Genomic DNA, 6,876 nt, shown 5'->3' with positions numbered 1-6,876 from the left:
TATATATATATATATATATTAAAATAAAAACTCTTCATATTTGTGTATTAAAAACTCGTTATTTTATCTCTTGATAAAAAGACTCTTTATTTGAACCTTAATTTTTTGCTCCCACTATATACCTATTATTATTTCTCAAAATCATTGTACTATAAATTCAACATTTGTATTTATTCTTTTATTTTGTTAATAATTATTGTTCATACATACATCAAGTTTATTACAAAAAGTTAATAAATGGATGTTATGGTTGCACAAGTTCAACAAAATTCATGTTTTTTTATTGGTTGTTAACTTTTTTCATAGATATATGAAATATCATTTTTATACTTCTTAACGCAAAATATATTTAGATGAAGGCTTAAAATAAAGCCTCTGACATATTATAGGTCACACTTAAGCTTTAATTCTTTTTAAGCAGACGTGACTTATTTAAATAAAATTTGATCCATCTTTATCTATTCTCACCCTAATAATAAAATAGAATAAAAAGATGATGTCATATAAATCAATTTTTTTAAAATGTCACATTAAATATAAAAAATACTTAATTTCATTAATATATTAACTTGTTAATCTATTAAAAAATATGTCTAAATACTTATTTAAAATATTAATATGAACTATACTCTTAAATAGGCTGTATGAGACTTTCATAAAGGTTAAGCTATGCCTAAAAAAAATCTTATGAAATGCCACATACTAGACTTAAGCCTTAAATTGTTTTTGACAAGTCAGAATTAGGCCTTGCAACATGTAGTATGGTTTGACATATTCTCATCCCTACTATTGGGTCAACATTATTCACTATCAGATCCTGAGATCTGGTAAAATGATAAGAATACTGGAGGGTTGGAAGACAAAAATTATTTGTAACTAATACATAAAAAAAACACATGACAAATATTAAAATAACATGAGATAAATATTTATAATTGATAAATAGAAAACATGTGACAACTATTTGTTAGCGGTATATAAAAATAACGGGAGAAATATTTACGAGTGATATATAAAAAATATTAGACAAATATTTGTCATCGATAAATATTAAAAATAAAAAGTGGGATAGATATTTATGAATGATGTATAAAAAATATGAGATAAATATTTGTAAGTGAAATATGTAAAAAGTCACGGGACAAATTTTTATATTGATCGATACATACAAAAATAAAGAACAATTATTTGGCACTAATAAATATTAAAAAACAACGAGACAAATATTTTTCATTGACATATATAAAAATACAAGACAAATATGTATTATTGATAAATATAAAAATACGAAACAATTATTTGTCATTGATATATAAAATGAGTTTTTTTTTTTTAATTTAAAACTTAACGAGACACTTATAGAATATCAAATACGTGCCACCTACGCGATAACACAGATTTCTTGCTAATTTAAAATGAAAACTTTGGGTTAATTTGGTGGACCTATATTTTTTATTTGGTTCAATCAATATTTATTGGGTGGTTGCTTATCTATCCTAAAATGTTTATTCAAAATTTCTAAAAAAACACTACTGAATTGGTGCTTTTGATAAATTTATTAATCCCATTTTTCATTATCGGGTCAACATTTTTCACTATTGGGTCGTGGGATCCAAAAAAAATCAAGAATCCAAGATGGCTGGAAGAATATTTGCCTATTTATTGTGACATTCTTCTCCCATGCCATGTTTTCTCATAAGCCCCAAATTTCTTTTACCAGATTGATCAACCCTGAGGTGTATTTTATAAGTTGAGATTAATTAATTCGAACTTGTATTTGAACACATAAGGAAGTGGAAGAAGTAAACACCTAATTGTTTTGCAAAAACTTGTTGAATGCAGTAAATGGGCCGAATATTAATGTCATGTTAAATATAAAAATGGCCCATCAGAATGACCGTAAATATAGAATCCATACCTAACTAAGAGAATTGGATTGCATACTCCCACATATTAACTTCTACCCCACATTTTCTAATATACAAAAATACCCTTGAATAAAATATAAAAGTTTTAAACAAATTCAGTCTCTTTTTTTTACTCCTACATCTATGATTTTTTTTGGAAATTTCAGGTATGCAATTTTACTTTATTTTATTATATATTGGAAATTTAGAGTTTTTGAAATTTCTTGTATGTACAATTTTTTCTTAGTTTTGTTTACGTATTAGAAATTTTATTTTTCAAATTTTTTTGGTATAAATTTTTTTCAAAGTATTTTAGATATAAAAATTTTTGTTTCTCAATTATTTTTCATATCCAAAATTTTGTTTTTGAAATTTCTTGCTTACAATTTTTTTTTTCAATTTCTTTTACATATCGGAATTTTCATGAATATCTTTTTCTCGGTTTGTTTTACATATCGAAAATTTTGAAACGAAATTTTTGATATGCAAAAGTGTTTTCTCAATTTATTTATACAAGAAATTTTAGATCATTTTCGCTACGAAAGTTTTTTTTTATATTTTCAAAATTTAAAATTTATGGTATGTTAATTTCTAAATCAAATTTTTGAAAAATAACATTTAATACCGAAATTTTCATATTTGTGTGGAGCAAAGTATAGGTCTAAAAATTTTCAATAAAAATGATAGAGGTAAAATTAAATTTTTCAAAAATTGTGGAATATAGGTGAAAGTGTGGGAGTATAAAATCCAAATTTTCTTGGCTGGTCTAGTTCCAAATATAATTCCACAGGTTAATCTGGTTCAAACAAATACACGCCAACAATTGATATAAAATAAATACTCCCCAACAATCAATAATTACTTCAGTTTTATGTTTTAAAATATGAATTTAATTTATATATATTATCAATCATAATTGTTAGTAAGAATGATCTAACGTATGTTGAAGTCTAAAAAAATATTATTTGAGTTATTTTTAAAGTTAATAATAATATTTTATTAAAATTATTTTTTTGTTGTTAAATTCTTATTTTATAAAATAGGTCTATATAAATTTTTTTAATGTTTTTATATATTACTGTGGAGTTTAACCAATTTGTTTTATAGGCCAAAAATATTTAGTAATGTATTTAAAAATTTAAATCCCACATAATAACAATAACTCGGTAAAATAAAACAATAACAATATGAAAATAAAAAATACTAATTCAGTAAATTCTAACAAATTTAGTCGCAAATAAATTTTAAAAAATGTAACGATATGTAGGTAAATGAAAAATAATATATATTTAATATGCGGCAAAAATTCTAAATTAACTGTATTTTTTTTTATAGTTTAAATTAACTAATAAAAATATCAAAAGACTTAACAGATAACTTAACATCTAACTTTTTGATTATAATAGAATTAAGTTTCAAAATTGGTGATTGCAACCACTACTACAAAACAACCTATTGAAATCAATTGTAAAAAATATAGTATATATACAATAAATGAACTTTAATTTTGAGCCTTAATATTATGAAGAAATTATAGACATAAAGCCCTAGCTTTATTAGCATGAAGGTAGGGTTGACCTTGACTATTAGATTATTATAGATATTTTACTTTTACTATAACTAACTCTAAAGTCATGTCAATGAAAGATAGTGATGTGTTAACAATATAAATTTTTTTACACCAATAATACATAACAATTAAACTCTTAAAGTATACCATAGTTTCAATATCCATGTCTCATCTAGTTTTTTCCACTTTTACAATATAAATCCATGTCTCATTTTAGTTTTTTCAAACTATTACAATATCAATTCAAGTCGTTTTTCATGATAATAAATGAAAATGTTGAAATGAGAATCAACTAAATAACCATTGAGCAAAACAACATTTTAAAATATTTCTAACATTCAATTCTATAAAATTTCATATAGGATATATTCAATAAATGAGCTCTAACTTTGAGCCTTAACATTATGAAAAAGTTATAGGCCTAAAACCCCCAAACTTTATTAGGTAAATGGTAGGGTCCACCATGACCGGTAGATTATTATAAATATTTTATTTTTACCATAATTAACTATAAAATTATGTCAATGAAAAAAAAAATTGCATAAGATTTATATATGTTGTGAACAAAAAATTAAATTATAAATTGCCGCCGTCTGTGGGAATCGAACCCACGACCACATGGTTAAAAGCCATGCGCTCTACCAGCTGAGCTAAGACGGCTAATTGTTATCTAGTTAATTAATGCATTATACAAATATGGTTCAATTGATTTTTTAGCATATATTTTTTAACTCTGTAAACATAATATTTTTTTATCGGAATTGAAAAAAAGTACTTATCTATTAGAATCTACATATTAACATATTATTTATTTATTATGTTTCCATCTATATGTCAATACACTAATCCATCCAATTTTCAACATACTATAACGGGTGAGATCTATCACACCAAATTAAAGAGGCGGAGATCACGTACGATCTTTAGATAAGTAATTATGAGTCTTCAATTAAATATAAATGGATGGTTGAGATTTAGTGTTAAAATAAAGTTTGATACGCAGTGTCAATTGATCTTGTCTCTATATAACAATATATATTATTAAATAGAAACAACAATATATAAGTATTTATTATACGCACACTGATAGCTCATGGTGTATATGAAAACAAAAAACCGGAAGAAACATTTGATGCCGCTCTTAAACATGAAATTAGCAAGTCTTATGATATGATTGATTGGGATCACCTTCATGAGACCATGCTACGAATGGTGTTCTCTCATCAATGGGTTACGTGAGTGATGCTATGTGTTGAATAAATTGACTATCCAATTATTGTGAATGACCATGTTGTAGGTCAGGGCCTTTGGCAAACAAATCCTCTTCCTCCCTATCTATTCATTATTTGTGCTGAAGATCTTTCAACGCTCATTTGATAGATTGAAGCTCTAGGTGAGTTCAATGACACTAAAATTTGTAGAAATGCACCATTCATTACTCATTTGTTATTTGCAGACGACTATTTCTTCTTTTTCAGAGCAAACAATAATAAAGCTTTGGCCATGAATCACATTCTTACCACTTATTAGATGGCCTCCGAACAAAGCAATTCATTTTCAAAAATCAAATTTTTTTTGTAGTAGAAATGTTGCTTAGGAGGTGAAACCAGAAATTTTTGATATTTTGGGTGTACAAAATGTTCTTGGTACTGGAAAATATTTGCACATCTCGTCTATGGTTAGTCGTAGTAAGAAAGAAACCTTACGTTTTATCAAATATCGTGTTTGGCAGAAAATAAACTCTTGAAGCAACAAATGTTTGTCGAAAGTGGGGAGAGAGATTTTGATTAAGTCGATCCTCCAAGTAATTTCTTCGGACGTTATGAGTGTTTTTCTCCTCTCATCATTTCTTGGAGATGAAATTGAGAAGATGATGAATGGTGGCACGGGCTTCAAGAATTTACATGACTATAATTATTAATATGTGCCGCAAATCATCTAACTAAAGTTGGTTAAGCTTTAGTGGTTGTTATAACTACCTTCGGCCAAGTTAGTTATGGTAGGTGGTTATTGTTAGTTTGCTTGTGTATACTATAAATAAAGCTGTAATATTGTAGCAGCTGAAATGAAGGTTGTAATAGCAGTAAGAGCTGGAAACTAAGAGAGACATAAGCAATTCGTGATTCATAGAAATTTAGAGAAAAAAGATTAAAGGGAGAAAAAGAAAGATTGAGAGAAAGTGATAAGGATATCAAGAGCATGAAGATGACTCATATTTTAATAAATTAAGATAAACTTTATATATTTTAATTTGGTTTGTATTAATTCTTAGTTTGCTTTGATTTGGAATTGTAATAGTTTTATTATTGATTTAGTTTTTGTTATGTGTAAGTGAAAATACTTTACTTACTTACATTAAGTTTATTTTAGAAAAAAAATAAGATGTAAGACTAATATGGGCCTAGAGAATGGTGTCACTTATGACCCATTTAAGTTTAGAGATAGACTTAGTATAAATAAGCATTTGTAACCTCATGGTAGAGCAGATTTTGATTATTATTTTTGTGAGGTTTTGCTCTCTAGAGTTCTTGAAAGAATTCATCTTGAACTTATCAAGGCTGTTAATCCTTGTGGCGTTCTTTTTGGCTTATCAATCCCAAGATTGTGGCGCCATTTTGTTCTTTGTTTCGTTGCTGAATAATAATATTGAGTTTCCTTTACATCAAACCATAATACTCCAATTCTTCCAATTTTCGTGATCAGTAACATGCGTTCATATCTCGAGTTCTATATACTGGTTTTCGGTGATTCAAAAGCCTAACTTGTGTTTCGGAACATCATCTTTCACCTCGTTTTGGAATCCTCCGAATCGGAGTTTCGTAGCGCCGTTTATCGCATTCTCCAGCTATACGCGATTTTCACTCAAATTTGTAAGTTTCCGACCTAGAACGATCCTTAAAGTGAACTATGACTATTAGGATTATATCAGAAAGACTAGTATTGCTGGTTCATAAACAATGATAGATACTACGAGATCAATCTTGAGAAGACTTTAATCTTGTAAAAATTCAATCATTAATAGTGGATTAATCTTGCTTGCTTGCCCGTGACGTAGGTCTCATCAATTGAGACCGATCACGTAAATCTGTGTGTTATTATTCCCTTATCCTTCTTTAATTCTAGTTTGCATTGATTGAAAACTGTTTTATTAAAACTGCAGAAAACAGAGAACGATAATCAATATCTATTTTCTGGTTTTCTGGGTTTTTTTGATATTTCAGTTCTGTCTAGAACGTTTTCCGTTTTCAGCAGATAGAACGTTCTTCGTTTTCGTTTTTTCTCTGCAATTGTATTTTTTTTGTATTGTTGGTTAATTTTTGTTACAGATCTCAATATTGTTTTAACAATAATGTTGCAATGCTAGACAAACAGGGATGAAATATTATTACTAAGCCTTAT

General features: G+C 27.0%; 1 non-coding gene across 1 annotated transcript; it reads right to left on the bottom strand.

Annotated features, from left to right (window-relative positions):
* Positions 1 to 4,064: 4,064 nt before the first annotated feature.
* On the bottom strand, positions 4,065 to 4,137 carry TRNAK-UUU (transfer RNA lysine (anticodon UUU)). The gene has a single exon. It is a non-coding gene; the product is annotated as a tRNA-Lys (tRNA).
* Between the last annotated feature and the right edge of the window lie 2,739 nt (positions 4,138 to 6,876).

This window comes from Cicer arietinum, chromosome 6, assembly GCF_000331145.2.
Source record: "Cicer arietinum cultivar CDC Frontier isolate Library 1 chromosome 6, Cicar.CDCFrontier_v2.0, whole genome shotgun sequence".
NCBI lineage: Eukaryota > Viridiplantae > Streptophyta > Magnoliopsida > Fabales > Fabaceae > Cicer > Cicer arietinum.
The sequence above is the reverse complement of the archived record's forward strand: the minus strand, read 5'-3'. Positions and strand labels throughout refer to the sequence as shown.